This window comes from Alosa alosa, chromosome 18, assembly GCF_017589495.1.
Source record: "Alosa alosa isolate M-15738 ecotype Scorff River chromosome 18, AALO_Geno_1.1, whole genome shotgun sequence".
Taxonomy (NCBI): domain Eukaryota; kingdom Metazoa; phylum Chordata; class Actinopteri; order Clupeiformes; family Clupeidae; genus Alosa; species Alosa alosa.
In genome coordinates, this window is record NC_063206.1 from 12,832,757 (window position 1) to 12,850,256 (window position 17,500).

Genomic DNA, 17,500 nt, shown 5'->3' on the forward strand with positions numbered 1-17,500 from the left:
CATGAGGTGCTCCTCTCATCTGTGCCACAGGGTTGGCTGGATTCATCTGTGGACACAAGAAAAGAACGTCCCCGTCGTATAAGAGTGTATATCTACAGACGGCTCTGGCTGAACTAAACATGAACTCAGCGAGAGACACTCTCACACACACACACACACACACAGGATCATGGCGAATTGAATTCAGCACGAGCTCAATGTACAAATGAACCCTGTGGAAGGGTTCATTTATACATTTGTTCATCTTCGGCAAAAAGACCCACAGGGTCTCATTTAATCACTATACACTACGTGCAATTACATTTGATTTATGAAGTGCTCACGGTCAAACAGCTTGTTTCGCATTAAGGAACCCTGTTGATCACTTGAAACACAATGATGGTATTGACTGAGACTTGAAAAGTCATGACGGGGTCCTCAGCCCTGAAGTGTTAGGAGGTACGCAGGATAAGGCCCTCTGCTCTGTTCATTGCTTTTTCCCCAAAATGATCAATGCCAGACTCAGAAATGCAAATTAATATTTTATTACAAATATATATACACTCGCTTCTCTTCCTGTATCTCTTGTTCCCATCTGGTTCTCCCGAGTGCATTCGCATGTATCTGTGGTCACTGACACCCTATCTGCTCTGATCTAGAACCGAGCAGATTATTCCTTTTTTTTACTTCCTCTCCTCGATCTTTTCTTCAAGAGCGTTCAGGTAGCTCTCCTCCAGTGAGAATGTCCTGAACCAAATCAAATCTCAGGGTCAGCATGGCCTGCGGAGCACTTCTAAGATAAAGTCTTGTTCCGCAAATCTGCTCAATATATTAGAGTTGATTCAGTCGGACAGTGTATGAGATATGATACATTAATCTCGCCTATTTCAATTTCTGAGCCTGGGACTGTAAAATTGGTATGCTGCATATCTAATTTTCTTTTTTTTTCTCCCTGTCTCTCTCTCCCTCTCTCTCTCTCTTCTCTTCTTCTCTCTCTCTTTTTTTTTTCTCTGAGTACCTGATTTATGCCTTTCTCAGAAGCACAGGGCGGATGCTATTGTGGACCCTATGGTGCATTAACAACAGCCAACATCGGCTCTCAAATCTTATCTTGTTAAATCAGACAAATGTGGCTGAGCGAGAAAAGAGGGAATTAATGGCTGGGATGCTGAGGAGGGCTGGGAGGGGAGCAAGGGGAGGAGGGGAGGAGGTGAGAGGAACAGAGGGGAGGAGAGAAGAAAGGAGGAGAAAGGAGCAGAGAGGGGAGGAGAGGAGAGGAGAGGAGCGGAGGTTTAATCCAGAGACCCAGAGGGGGTCTGCTGGGGCTGTTGTGCAGCGGAATGGCGTGACTGAGGGAGAGATGGGTATCTGCTGTCAGAGCCACCGCCGCACACCGCCTCCTCATGGTTAACACACACACACACACACACACACACACACTCACACATATACACACACATACACACACACACACACACACACACACACATACACACACACACACACACACACACACACAAACGTGTGAGTGCGTGCACGCCAAATTCCCATTTTCGTTTCATTTTGCCTCCGCTGATTTATCTAATTCATTGGGAAGTGCGGAACCCAGTGACTTGGAAGAGGAGTGGCAACAGTCCCAACAGAGAGAGAGAACGAGAGAAAGAGAGAGATGGAGTGGGAGGAGGGAGTGAGAGAGAAAGCAAGGGAGAGTAGAGGAGAGGAATGGAGAGCTGTAAACACTAAAGCCACTCACTCTGATACATTTTTATCATCATCCGTAACATACTGCCCGTGCCTCCCTCCCTCCCTCCCTGTGCTCCGGCGACTGCTGCTGCTGGAGGAGAGTTTGAGTGCAGTGGGAAACTGAGGAGACAGCGGCAGGAGCAGCAGTGGCGATGGTGGTGTTGTCCTCCACAGGAGCGGAGCTCAGACAGCACAACAGCAGCACCAGTGACAGGTGCTTACTAACCTTCCCATTACACCACGGCCATAAACACCATGTCAGCGCCTGGTAATATACTGCCCACACAGTCAGTGGCATCCCACGCCAAATAACGGGTAGTCTTCAAGAAGAGAGAAGAGTGTCTCCCGTCCAGTCTATCACGGTAGCTTGAGATTTGTGGAATTCAAGCTACTGTCAGTGGCATAAGAGATACGGTAATATATAACACAAATATAAGTACACTGATGGTGTCTGAGAGTGACTGAATGCAATATTTATTTAATGTTGGTGATGTTCAGGTTCAGGGCATGTGTACAGTATGCACGTCCAAACTGTTAAAGCGACAAAGAAAATATCTTGGAAAAAGCTCTGCCCCAAAAGCAACGCTTTCTCACCCCAACAAATAAATCCATAATTTAATAAATAAACATGCTAATCAGACTCAGTGTGGCTGGGAGCAGCGCTACGAGGGAGCCCGCAAGGGCCTGCCGGCATACATATTCTTTTGTGCCATTGCTATTCTGTCACAAGAAAGCCACGGCACCACAGAGGTCACAAAGCCCAGGCCTCATTGGAGGGCTAATTTGATTGTGGCGGAACAATGGCCCCCATCGCCTCTCTCTGCTATAGAGCATACTAATTACCGCTAGTGCCCTTGATCCTGACCTTGCTTGGTCACTTAGCAGTTTTGATCTGTCGTTGACTCTTAATAAAGTCCCTCCTGCCCCCGAGTGCCTTAGTGGCAACCCTCTCCTCCCCTCATGCCCTCTCTCTCTCTCGCTCTCTCTCTCTTCTCTCTCTCACACTGACTTTCTCTCTGTCACTCGCTTTCTTTTTCTCACTTGTGCTCTGTTTCTTTATTTCTCCTCATGTACCCCCCACCCCCAATACACTCCACCCACCCACGCCACCGCTGCCACACACCCCCTTCCTGCCTTTGCAGCCACATGGCACTCTAATTGCTGCCATGCTAAACAGACAGCAGAGCAGTAATGACTAGGGCCATCACTCTCACACAGCATCCAGGAAGAGCAGAAAAAAACACAACACTTTTTCAGACATTTGTCTGAAATCAACTGCAATGATTTCCAGTTGTGAGGGAACAGTGCATGCTTTTCGAATGGGGAGAATGTGTGTATGTGCATGTGTGTGTGTGCATGTCCATGTACTGTATTTAGGGATGATATATATAACATGATATATTCAAAGACCTATTTCTGTCAGTGAATAAACCTGAAATGCATATGTTGCATAACATCACACAACTCTGTGGTTCACACAACCCCCCCCAAGCTCTTTGACTATAAGCCCATCACTCTGCAGTGTAGGGAAATACCCAAATGGAATACATCAGTTGAAAAAAATATATAAAAAAATAAAACATCTAAAAATAGATTAGAAACAGCACCACTCTCAGGCCTCTATTTCAACTTTTTCATGCTAGTTTAGCACTTTGAAGTGCCTATTATAATACCACTATGCCAGTGCAGCTTTATCTGTGATAGATTTACACTGCCTGGCACAGCCTCCACTGCTGACCAGTGTGGAGTTTGTGCCGAAACTACAATAATATTAGCCGTGGTCGTCAAATTGACCAGAACAATGAATCTTAAATCGACTGCAAATCCGACTGAAATAGCAACATCTGCCCATCTGTGGGTTCTACATGGTTACAGTACGACTACCTCTCTGTCCCTGAAGTCTTATTCCCATTTTGTTGGACAAACTGTGTAAATAGTCCTTGTAAAGGGAACCATCTGCCATAACAAGAAGAGAAGCTGACTGTCATACTTTTAAAAGTATCTTCACATTGGCCATGGAGTGTGCGAAACACTCTATCAGATTTCATTCATGGGTGACTTGAGTGACTGGGTCAAAATGTTGTCAATACAGGAAGGCTGAACAGATGTTTGTGGTTAATTCAAAAAGGAAGAAAATAATATGACAAAAAACATTTAGATTTAAAAAAAAAAAACCTTGTTTGAACTCAGGCATACATTATAAATTCTTCTCAAATATATATATTTTTTTAACCACATTTAATTAAGTAGCCAGTCTATGCATGGACTGAAATAATTCAGTTACAATAGCTTTGACAGCAAAAGTACAGGAGGTCAATTGTGTTACACTGATGTGCTTACAAGAATAGAAAGATATATGAAGGGCACAAGAGGAAGAGCAGCCATGTTAGTTTGGTACATTTTAGCAAAGGGAAAAAAAGCTTGAAAGACCTGAGGTGCCTTTTCCGTGCAAAAGACTGTGTTTATTCATTTATTGAATGAATTGCAAATATTAATACTGACCTCAATGCACCGGTACATGTATTTCAGCATTCTAAATTCAGATTCTTTTATTTATTTATTCAGTTTATTTTTGTGGTTTATAATTAAGAATGAAAGAATATTGAGCCTCAACATATAAAACCAGACACTTTAGCATTGACATTACATTGCAACAAAGAAAAATATCCAATAGACCAACAAGCAAAATATTGTAACTTTATAGGAAATGATCTTTGTAATAATCCTCCAATAATCTTCATGATGTGAATATTCAAACTTGCGATCGATCTACATCTTTTTTCCATTGCATACATAGTTCACCACTAAATAAAATATGGGTTGATTCAAATTTCAGAGTAGGGTGATAACTTGGAAAAAAAATCTAGTATTCCTCTTGTGCCCTTCATATATTTTACATATAAATGCATTTGAGCTTAGTTTTCAGAGTGGTGGCTGCTCACTCACACAGGCTGAGCTTTTCAAACACGGCCCAAGAGAAGGAACAATAGGCCTGTGACAAGCAGGAGAGGAGACGGCAGGAAATAATGGTGACATCTTTCATGTTGGATCAGGTCTTCCTGTAATGAAGAGTGGAGTTTTCCTCCACTTGTGTGGTGAGAACAATGCCAGAGAGAGAGAGAGAGAGAGAGACAGAGAGAGGGGGAGAAACAGAGGGAGAAATGGAGGCCCAGTGTGACTTTTTTTTCCTCCCTCTTCCCCCTTTTTCACCCCCTATCTCTTCCATTCCTCACCCTCCTCCTCCCTTCCTCCCTGTGTGTCTCTCTCTCTCCCTCTCTTCATCTCTCCCCAGTGTGGGATATGCAGAGAGCAGCGGGACCCAGGGGATAATTACCCACTGTTTGTGCATCTCCAGGAGTCTGCCGGAGCAGGTTGCATGCTGCTGCCGTGCTGGAGACCCACTGGCTGCACAGCCAAGCGCTTTTAATGAACAATTTCTTTTTCTCCCACCACACCCACCTCTTCTCACCCTACACTCCTCCACCAACCCCCCCCTCCACACCCCCACACACACACACACACACACTCCTCCACCCTCTCTGTCCCCGTCAGTCCAGAAGCGAGACGTCTGACTGATTCTCCTTTCTTCCTTCGGCAGGGCCGGGACAACAGGGTTCGAGGTGGACCGTCACTGTCAGAAACCCCCATTATTTGCTCGCCTCCCCTCCCCTCCTCTCCTCTCCTCAACTCAACTCAACTCACGCTTCTGCAGTGTTTTCTCTTTTTCCATTTCCATTTTTTAAAGGTGGGGACGAGAGTCCTGCCAGTTTGTTTGCGGTGCCATTAATTGTGCCGGGAGGTCAGTTCTCGGTCCTCGGCACTTATTCTTGCCTCCTCATCTTTCCCTTTTCGGAGTTTGGAGGCATCATGGCTCAGGCCTGCTCTTCCTCTTCCTCAGCTTCATCTCAGCGTCTCTCCTTTCCCCCGTCTTCTCTTTCTCCTCCTCTTTTTTTTAGTCTTCTTTTTCTCCTCCTCTTTTTTTAGTCTTCCTCTCCCTTCCTTCTGTTCCCGGGGCTGAAGTGTGTTCACACTCTGCAGGTGACAGCGAGAGAACGAGCAGTGATTTCCAGCAGTAATCTACCTAGCAGGACACTCAAGGACTCTTCCTGAGGAAAACACACACACACACACACACACACACATCCATTCACAAAGGCTTTGTGTGTGTATACTGCACACACACACACGCACGCACGCACGCACGCACGCACGCACGCACACACACGCACACACACACAAACTGGTACAAATACCTTAACCTAAAATATAGTATAGATAGTATATAAAAAGTGAATGGGTAAATATTCTCCTTTGTATCCTCCACTTGTCCACATCTTAAGATTCATTCCTCAAATTCAGACACACTGATCTTCACCTTACTTATCGGCATAAATTACAGACATCAAGACAATAGCTGCGACAGTAATCCTACAACAGAGCTGTATCAGGCGAGTGATGTTTTGTTGGTGTTTGGGCTCCTCTGCGGTGACGAAACACAGCGAGGCTCGGCCTCGGTGGTGGGGAGGTGGGCAGTTCTGGCTCGGGCGCCGTCTCCGTCCCTGGCGCTGGCTCTGGCGCGGTCTCTGGCTGCCTCTGCGCTTGAGTGGAATGGAGTGTGACTGTGAGCATATGGGACACAGGGCAATCTCACAGAAGCTAAACGCAGTCCCCCGCGGCCAGTCTCTCTCTCTCTCTCTCTTTCTCTCCTCTCTACCCTACCACCCCCTTATTTTCTGTCACACACATACACACACTTTTAAACACACACACACACACATTCACAAATGCCGCCTGGCATTCAGATGGCAGCAACCCACAGTCGAGTGACAAGCGGATTTGTCCTCCCAGGCAGAGAGGGAGAGGGAGGTGGTGGGGGTGAGGCCAGCGAGGTTTGGGGGGGGGTGACAGGGGGTGCGGATGGACAGCGATGGAGACAGAGAAGAACAGGAGGAGGAGGTGCCATCCATGCATGACCCTTCAGGCCCACAGGGGTCATTCCAACACACACACACACACACACACACGCATAAAGACATAAATCTGACATGACAAGTGGGCAGATCTAGAAGCCACAGCGCTCAGAAGCAAATCGCTGCCAAGCCAAACTAATTGATACATTCTATATCCCCACTGGTCACCCAGAAAGTGTCCTGTCCTACACTTATTTTATTATTATTTTATTACAGCAGGCTTTGGCACACGTGGCCTAGATGATAAAGTGGAGCGAATGTATATCGGTGCGGTGGTCTGTCTGGGTCGTAATGAACACTCATTTCATCCGTGGGTCTTCAGGGTGCCCTCATAGTGAATGCCACTGTAACAGTATAATCTATCAGGGGTGTCAGCTTTATGGCAAATCCAGCCGCACTTCCCCAGTGATCAGAGGATGCCTGGCCCTGTTTGTATAGGTGGGCTATGCATAGAAATGCATATACTGTATGTGTGTGTGTGTGATAGCAAGAGAGTGTGTGTGTGTGTGTGTGTGTGTGTGTGTGTGAGAGAACGAATGTTTTAGTGTGCATGTGTATATGTGTTAGCAAGAGAGTGTGTGTGTGTGTGTGTGTGTGTGTGTGTGTGTGTGTGATGGCAAGAGTGTGTTAGTGTGCATGTGTATATGTGATAGCAAGAGTGTGAGTGTGTGCATGTTATGTATGTGTGTGTGTGTGTGTGTGTGTGTGCTCCAGGCCCTAGCTCCAGTGGACTATAATGAGGCCCTTTGGTGGCTGTAAAGAGCTCGGAGGAGTGGTGAGGGAGGTAGGCTTACGTATGGCTCTATTTGTCTTACAAATATCACACTAACCACCCATTACAACACCATAAACCTCCTGGATACTCGCGGCCCGCCTGGACACGCATGCAGGACACCCAAACGGGACGGCTAACTTCTCTCCCTGTCCCTCTCTTGCAATCCATCTCTCTTTCTACCTGCCCCTCTATCTATTATAGTCTCTCTTCCTATCCCTCTCTCTTTCTCCCTCCATCGTTTAGTCTCTCTCTCTCAGTCAGTGGCATACACCTTTCTCCTGCTCTCTCTCTCTCTGTCTCTCTCTCTCCACTACAGTGCGAGTACAAGGCTGGGCTCACTGATGCGGCGAGCATAGCCAATGAGGCCAGTAATGAGGTCTTTCTTAAAGAGTGGTGGGGTGGCTGGATTAATGCTGCTACACCGAGTGGGCTGGGGCAGGCAGAGGTGGGCACCACCCCTTCCACCAACCACCCACCCCCACCCTCCTCTTCCCTTCCCCATGCGCCGCGCTTGGCTGCTGCCCTCTGTCCAAGGGTGAAGCCGCCATCACAGGAAGGACATCAAGGCCTTCCGCCGCCAAGGAGCTGCGAGCTAGCGGGAGCCAGCTGGCTCTGCCCCACAGCCCTCTGCCCTAACAGCTCAATAGTGTTTCTAAAGACACAGACCTTGCACATTACACTGCTTATATCTACATGTACACACCGTATGTATATAATCCATATGGAATGTAATGGATATACCATGTGTGCACTTCTAGCTACTTTCAAAGATAAACATCTACAACACAGATTAGGCTTTTATGAAGTCTAGAAAGAAACTGTAGGGGAGAAACCCTTTTAATGACACACAAGGACATCATGAGAGCTTTAATAGTCTTTTTCACTCATATTTGCCACCGCCTCCAGGACAAATGGTCGTGGTGATGGGGGGCTGGCGAGCAGACTTGCCAGTAAACACCAGGCTTATTAGCCAGGGCCGAGCCTCATCAGCAGCAGGATTTAACAGCCTTCCGCCACTCATCTGCTGGAGGTGCAGAGAGCGAGAGAGAGAGAGAGAGAGAGAGAGAGAGAGAGAGAGAGAGAGAACAAGAGAGGGCCTGTGCCTCCAACGTCCCTGAGCCCGGGCAAGCCTTCCCTCCATGGGGCCGGAGAGAGCGATGAGAGAGGCGGGAGCGACGCGCCGGCCTCTTGGCGGAGGCCTTCCAGACCCCGGCTTTAGCGGCTCAGACTCAGCTGCTGGAAATGTTATTCTAATTAACAGGGGATTAAGTCATCATCTCCTCGTGTAATACAGTCTGGATGGGAATTTCAATATGGGACGATAGCATTGGAGGGAGAGAGAGAGAGAGAGAGAGAGAGAGAGAGAGAGAGAGAGAGAGAGAGAGAGAGGGGAGAGGAGTGGAGGAGGAGGAAAGAGGAAAAAAAAGTATTTAGCGTCTCAGTAAATTACTCTTGACCCTCAGGACTGGAGTCTATCGGCACGTCAATTGCCTGCCAATTAAAACAGCCCATCCTTGCCAAAACTTTATTGGGACAGTTTTTTCCCCCGCTCTCAGTGTTACAGACTCCAGGCAAAGTGGGAGCATTTGCGCGGCTGGCTGTTGACACAATTATGGTGGGAATTTTGACAAGATTGAGAATGAGAAAATGAGAATTTGCTTCCTGGCAGCTGCGAGTCCGTATCTCTGAATCAGCACTATCCGATGGGCTTCTTTTTTTATATTTCTCTGAAGGCAGAGTATCTGATGAATGTCCACAGTCGTGGAGGGTGGGGGGGGGGAGTAATATAAACATGGCGAAATGAAAATGCGCTTTGCGATGAAAATGGACAGCTAGAAATCGTCGCGACCACACGGTGACACTGCCGTAGTGAGAAGCCTGCATTCCGCATTTGTGTTTCGAGATATGTGACACCGCATTTCAAACGAACGACCCCAGACAGCCAGTTAAAAAAAAAAAAAAAAGTGCCCCAGGAAAAGACAGGAGAGACATGCCTCCCGCTCGCCAGCGGCTGAACACGCTGACTCTCTTAAGAGGATTTCAGAGCTGGCAAAATGCAAGCCAACCCCGGCACAAAAAGGCACGGCCAACGGTGATGCAACCCATTGCAATTCACACAATCCACACAACAAGGCAGTCAATAGGAGAGAAAATAGAAGAAAAAAAAGAGGACACCAGTGTTCTTTGCAGGGCATCTGTGAGCAAGGACAGAGCACGGCACTCTTGATTTCTCATTATTAATGATTGTTTTGAATAATAGATATTTAGGGCCCAGTTGGGCTCAATTAATTATTTCATGCCATTATGCTAATGTGCTCTTAGCGAGCTTCCAGCTAAACGTGAGTCCTTCAATTATGGCTTCCTTACTTGCTTTTCACTGTGCTGACCATTAGCTTCAATGTCCTTCGCCACAGGAAATGAAAAGCCAGAAAAGAACACAGGTTATCCTGGTGATGTCATAACCCAGCACCCCTGTGAGGAATGGGCCGACTTCAAGAAAGGGCCTGTGTTGCGACTGGCCACCTTCTGGTGGTGCCTTCAGTTGCCTGGCTGCATGAGTAAGTGCCTGCAATGTGTGTGTGTGTGTGTGTGTGTGTGTGTCTATCACGGTGAGAGTGGTGTGGTGGCAGGTGTTGTTTCCAGCCACTGAAGGATACTCTGATTGGAGTGTGAATGCTGATTGGAGTGAATTTACTGCTCTCTAGCGCAGTGGAGAGACAAGAGGAAAGGGGAAGAGGAGAGAGAGAGAGAGAGAGAGAGAGAGAGAGAGAGAGAGGGAGGATAGGAGAAGAGGTGACATGAGAGGAAAGGAAAAGAAAAAATGGAGGGAAAAAGTGGACTAGTTAAGGAGGTGTAGCCGTTTGACAGCCAGTCAGCAGTCTCTCTCTCCCCCCTCTCTCCCTCTCCTGGTGCTAACGCATTGTTTTCTGCTCAGCTAAGCAGCAGTGAATTGATATGTTCACAATGAAGTGCAATGACAATTAAATTGTTACTGACCTGCATGTTACCGTCATTATGTCTTCTCTCTTTACTACCTTCCCTGTTATTTAATCGCCCAGCATGTGTTTTTTTTTTTTATTAGGCAGTAATGCTGAAGACTACATCCACACACCTATAAACGCTTGACTTGAGGCATCTATCAGGACTGGCGGTGAAGTTATTACCGCTATTCTTGTTCTTTTTCGCTGATTCACTGAGAGCTGGACTCAGCTAACGCTAGGCTGTAATATTATAGGAAATAACAGACGCAGGGTAAAGGTAGAATGGCTAATCTTTCCATTGAGCCCGGATGAAAAGCGTGATTTAACACTGTGATTTTGACTTGAATGAGCCTGCAGATTCTCTCTGCCTCAGTTATTCGAACAGCTGTAGTGTCTGTTAGAGCTGGTGACGGAATGGGCTAGTATGACAGTGGAATAACAAAAGCTAGCAAGCTTGTAGCTGAATTAGCATATCCATAAGCTAATATCCCTGCTGAAATCCTGGCTGGTAATGTGGTAGCGGGGGATCCATGTTTAGATTATCAGCAGTCCTCTCCTCTGCATTGAGTTATTGTGACATATGTTAAAAATCTGGAAAGCGTTTGCATGGCAACATGGATTCGTTTGATATCACTCTGTGTTTCATTTGCTCACCTTCTCTCGCCCTCTCTTTCTCTCTCTCTCATTCTCTCTCTCTCTCGTCCTCCCTTCCCTTTCACACAGACACAGAGACGTGCTCACACACAGGCACACAAACACACCAAGCACTAACAAACATCACAACCTTTCTAGAGGAGCTGACACGGATTCATTTGCATAACAATTTCCACTTGTTTTTCTGGTTAGATGGAATTCTCAGCGTGGTGTCGGAATTGTGAGTGTGGGGTCATTGCTATGTATATGTGAGTGGGGGGCGGTGTGTGTGTGTGTGTGTATGGCTGTGACAGACAAACTGCAAGCACTCTCTCTCGCTCTCCCACTCCTATCACCCAAACTACAGGACTGAGCCACGCAGGTAAAAAGGGAAAACAGTGCAGGGCAGAATAGATTCAGACTTGACATGAGGTTTTGATAAAACACAACAACTACCCTACACTGCAAAAAATATGCTGTCTGCCGTCATCCCTTAATTTACTCAAATACATGAACATAAATAACACTAGAGCTACTGCTAGCATCACAGCTGCTGCTGCAGTTATGACAATAATTACTACTACTACTACTACTACTACTGCTACTACTACACGTACAACTACTACTGCTGCTGCTGCAACTGTTACTACAACGCTTCTGCTGTTACTACTAGGTACTACTGCTACTGATGCTACACTACTATAACAACAACTACTAATAACAATAATACTAATACCATTATACTATTGTTCTTGGTTGTAGATATGCCCCATTTGGTGGCTGTCTAAAATATCATTACCATTTTAATGTGACCCCTGCTGTTAGCTTGGGATAATGTGGAACCAGTTCCTCTAATGAAAGAAAAAGAGATGGAATGAAAGAGGGAGAAAAAGTATGTGAGAGAGAGAGAGGGAGGGAGGGAGATATACATGGAGAGAGTGGGGGTTGACACTATGTGAGGATTAATGCACTGAGGAATCAGCCAACTGAGAGATGTATATGAATGCATGCTTTATTTCAGGCCTATGTTATGCTCATCAGGCTTGTTATGCTGTAGATCCAAGTCCCAATGACAAGGACCCAAGTCCATGCATCTGGGTAGATGTATGATTGTGTGTCTACCTCTCTATGAATATCTTTCCACCTAGCTCCCTGTGTCTGCATGCCTTTACACTTCTCAGGTATGTGTGTGTGTGTGTATCCCTCAGAGAAGTTCTGTTGCCTACCTGCACACACACACCTCTCCCAGAAAAGCTCTGCACTGTACCTTCACACAGCCAACTCCCCCGAGAAACGACTCCACAAAGACCAAAGAGCATAACACGGAGAGGGGAGGAACAGAAAGTTCTGTGTCGCTCTGGGTTTCTATCAGGAGGGAAGCAGAGCCTCTGCATTTCCATTGGAATTGAATTAACAGGAAGTGAGCAAGAGACAGAGGTAGAGAGAGAGAGAGAGAGAGAGATAGAGAGAAGAAAGAGAGACTCAGGGGTGCAGGCTCTGATCAGCCTCCAGTGGATTCCTTACACACCTCCTCGCAGTGCTCTACTCCAGAAAGACAGTGATGGGAAACACACACACACACACACACACACACACACAGACCTATTCCTTTCATTCTGTTAATCTGTATCTCTCTGTATCTCTAATGTTCTCCATATGTCCTTCTATTGAAAATTTCAGAGAGAGTCAGTGTGCACTAACTTGACTCATTTTCTCAGCACTGATTGCGACCTGATGCTTTTCTTCAATTAAAAGTGGCCTGTCTTTGACTTACTAGGTAAGATCTCCATGAAGCCAGAGCAGGCATTTAAGGTTTGTTATGGCCCTGTGAGCACTGACACATAACAGCTATTGCGTAGTGGCATTTCTGTCAACTCCCACTCTCCATCTCTCTACTGTATTGGACTGTATTGGTTGTCACAGCTGAACTCGGCACATTCCTAGAACTGCAAACGCTCTGCTAGCACTCAACATCTCACAGCCTTCAGGGCCACATCCACACAAGTGCTGCTGAAGAGGAGTTTATGTGTGTGTGTGTGTGTGTGTGTGTGTGTGAGAGAGTGTGTGGTGGTTGGGGTAGGGTCTGCATTTGTGTTCAGCAGTCAGCACACATACATGTATTACAGAGATAATTGGTAACATGACCTTCCCTCGCTTGGTTAAACTGTCGCTAATAAAAAAGATATTGATTAGGCCGTGGCCTGGGCGCACCGCGCGGAGTGTTTCAGATTCTCTAAAATGGCATTTAATAATGTAGGTGAGGCGGGAGGAGATGCCATATGAAATAAACAGGCTCCTCCACCACCACCTCCTCCTCCTCCTCGGCTCCCCACACAGTGGCCCCTCTGCGCCTCCTCATCTGCTCACCACCCCCCCCTCTTTTGCTTGAGTTGTTCCTCCTCATCCCAACCCATCCCATCATGCTCAGCGTTGTTCCCTCTCCGGCGGACCCAGATGTACTTTACATTCACGCACAGCTTCTTAGGCCGGTGGCTCCCCAGGAATACACTCTAATTACTATTTAATCAGTTTGGCTGCTGCCCACAAAGCATTAAATTGTTAGTTAAGATTCCTTATAAATTGTATTTATTAATTTCGGAGAGAGTGGGGGGAGGCTAAGGGCCTTTTGGAGCTCCATGGATGTTTCTGGCGTCGGACCACTGCAGATGCTCCATCGTAAAAGCTGAACTTGGATGTATTCCATCTGACATGTTAAAGATTTTAAAATGCTTTTGGTTTCGGGGAAAGCCAAAGCAAGGAAAGTATTTGATGATGGTTAGATGAGCATGCATCACGATACATGTCTAAATAAATTACTAGGGCATGATGAGAGAATAGAAGTCGAAGCATTTTGTTGAGGAACGAACCTGCTGCATCCAGCAAAGAATTCCTTGACTATTGTCTGAAGAAACTTTGGAGCGCAAACTTTTGCTCGTCGGGCTTAAGAGGAGGCAATTACCCATGCAGTGGAGCATCCGCGTGCAGAGCAGAGGGGAGGGGAGGGGAGGGGCAGGGAGGAGAGCGCAGAGTGGAGAGCGCAGAGTGGCCCCCCTTCACGCTTGGCGGCAGCGGAACAATGCGCTGGTGAGGGTCTGCGTCCACACAGGAGCACAGCTGCTGCTCACCTCCTCCTCTTCCTCCTCATGGACCCGGCCCACACACACACTAACAAATCAGTGTACACACACACATACACATAACAAACACACACACACACACACACACTAACAAATCAGTGTACTCACACACATACACATGACAAACCCACACACACACAAACACACACACACACACACACACACACACACACACACAAACACACACACACACACACACACACACACACACACACCATACACACACACACATAACAAACACACATTCACACACACACACACATTTGTAAATGTATTTTACTTAATGTGCCCTGTCTGTAAATAATACATGTATGTGCATTGTCTATATATGTCTTACTGTCTATACTGTCTATTAGGCGTTTCATCAACTAGTATACTAGTCGACTATTATAACCACTAGTCACAACTGTAGGCAGTCAGCTAGTTGTGGACAAAATTAATGGACTAGACATTCCCATGTAATGAAACCTGTTCCAGTGAAATGAAAGTTGTGCCCAAATGTACAAGCGTACAATATGGACACGTCTGTTATGGATAATCATTTGACTACCTGACAGCTATTATGAAAAATAATAATAATAATAATAATAAAAAAACAAGTTCAAATCAGTAGTAGTGAAACTTCTACGAGGCACAAAACACTGAACATAAACAGTACTGTAACTGTAGAAATAAGTTTTTTATAAACTGTGTTTACTCCACACACATAAGTGCACACAAACACACACTCACAGACACACTCACACTATTCTCACTTTGCCAGAGAAAAGCACAAACACTGTTGACCACCAAGGAGGAAGGGCAAGTACCATCACACTTAAAGTGACTAAACTATCACCATCAAACGACCTAGCCTTCGGCGTTTCTTTTTTTCCCATCCTCATTTTCTTCGCCCACTCTCCTCCCTTCCTCCCTCTCTCCTCCCTTCTTCTCCCTCTCCTCCTCTCTCTCTCTCAGACTCTAATCCGTTGGTGATGATGTATCCTTGGCGGCAGAAGCAGCTTGTTATATATCTATAGATCCATAACAAGCTGTGAAGAAGACAACCTCCCATGTGTTTTAATTTGACTTTAAAAGCATCCCGGGCACTGGCGATGCTTTTAATAGTTATTCACTTACAAATGATTGTGGGTCATTATGCAGTCGTTGGGAGGCCAGTAATGAGTGGGGGGCTTAATGGCTCTTGTACGGCACGAGGCGTAAACGATAGGGAAAAGTTCCCCTCAGTAAGTTTTTATGATTATTCCAGTCGAGCGCCATTAGCCTAAAGAACGGCGTCCATTGGCTCTAATCAAATTTATTTTATTAATATTGGTTCACAGCCTTGTGTAGGTAATCTTTCAGCTTCTAAAAGTGGAGAGAGAGAGAGAGAGAGAGAGAGAGAGAGAGAGAGAGAGAGAGAGAGAGGTGGTTGTTGTGGATAAAAAATATGAGCGTGTGTGTGTGTGTGGGGGGGGGGGCATTTTAAACAAATATTGTGTTAATCTTTGGTCAAGTTAATTCTCCTCTCAGCCCCCTCTTTTTATCATAATTTAACAGTGGCTAGTGACAGCAGGCATAATCAGATGAAGATGTGAGTGGCTGGTATTTATTACAGGCGAGAGAGGACACTGGTGAAGACAGCTAAGTACCCACGGCCGCCTCGTTCCTATTGATGTACAACGCTGACAAGTAAATTAAATTTACCTTTGGAAATGGTTCTATTAGTATTTTTATTAGGTTAATTAACCAAGCTCTGGGGACGCCTGCTATGGGTTGAGATTGGAGATTAATTCACTGTTCTCCTTTAGCTAGCGGAGGACTTGACAGAGTAATCCCCGCAGTCCGAGACGTCCGCCTCTCTCTCCCTCCCTCCTTCCCTCTCTCTCTCTCTCTCCCCCTCTCCAGTGTGCCTGGCGATCAACCTCTTCATTACTGTGTGCCGCAAAGTCACTCACGTCCAGCTCATAATACGGCAATTATTCGCATATTGCTTCACCAGTTTTCCCCACCTCTTCAAATGCCTCTTGCTTCCTTCTCTTTCTAATTCACTCTCTCATGATAAAGAATGGAGTGGTAAAGTACTGGGTGATTCATTTGATGGACTCGCCACATGTATCAGTGTGTGTGTGTGTGTGTGTGTGTTGTTAAAATTACATTAAAATGTATTTAATTACCATACACAGAGTGGCTTGGAGAGAGTGCTAAGCATTGGCACCAAGTGAGTCAACATTGTGAAATGAGGTGGCTTAAGTCTCCACTCTGCACTGTTTTTTTCCATCTCCCAACTCTACAAAAACAGGTGAGTTTCATTTCTCATCCTCCTCTAGGCCCATCTCTCTCTTCCTCCTTCTCCCACTCTCTGCCTCTCCCTCTCTTTCTCTTCACATTTCTCTCTCTGTCCCTTCTTCCCTCCTCCTGCACTAGTTTTGTTTCTGTTCCTTCCCCTCCTGAGGTGGCTAAGTGGAGTCGATACGATGGATCTATGGGGCCAGCCGGAGGTCCAGCTGGGCCGGCATTAGCCCCTGCAGCACGTGGCAGCTGCTCACCGGGTGGGTGGTGGTGGTGGTGGTGGGGGACTTGATGGAGGCAGAGAGGGAGGGAGGGGAGAGGAGAGGAGGAGAGGGGGAGGGAGAGGAGGAGGGTGGGGGTTGGGGAGGGGTGGTGGTTCTCCACCGATAAAAGCGCTATTGATTGAGAAAAGGGCCTTTTGATAGAGCAGATTGCTCATCGGGGTGGAACGTCATGCGCCTCACATGTGCCGGCTCCCCCAGTGCCACCGCAGGGTGAATCGACCATGTCGGCCCAGATAGAGAGGGAGAGAGAGAGAAAGAGAGAGAGGGAGAGAAGGACAGAGGGAGAGAAAGAGAGAGAAGAGGCCAAAGCCCAGGACAAGAGCAGGAGGTGAGCGAGGGTGGACGTCCTCCTCTCCTGTCCTCCCCTCTCATCTGCTCTGATCACGTTTAAGTCCAAGCCATCGATCTCTGCCTTTCCCTCTCCCCCTCCTCCTCCCCCACCTCCCTACACGCTTCATTCGTCTCTCCCGGGCAGGGTGGGCCGAGGTGGCGGCGGTGTCGGGCTGAACTTCACGCCATCCAACTCCCGAGGACGCCAGGGCGCTATTTGCTCGGCCCCTACGGGGACGCACACTCATTTACCAACAGACAAAAACAAATTACAGCCCATCACTGTTAGCAGATGTTTGCTTCCGCGGGCCCTGGAGGAAATCAAATTTGTGCTTTCCCTGACAACGACAAAAAAAAATAACCTTGAATGACTGAACTTACTTGGGAAGCCCAGGTA

At 46.7% G+C, this 17,500-nt stretch overlaps 1 long non-coding RNA gene across 4 annotated transcripts in view; it reads right to left on the reverse strand.

Annotated features, from left to right (window-relative positions):
• The window catches only part of LOC125311702, a 179,144-nt gene that overhangs the window by 73,658 nt on the left and 87,986 nt on the right, over window positions 1–17,500 (reverse strand). For all 4 annotated transcript variants that reach the window (XR_007196513.1, XR_007196512.1, XR_007196515.1 and 1 more), the window contains one exon: window positions 1–46. This exon is cut by the window's left edge and continues 73 nt beyond it. This is a non-coding gene — a long non-coding RNA (uncharacterized LOC125311702). The remainder of the gene's footprint in view (window positions 47–17,500) is intronic.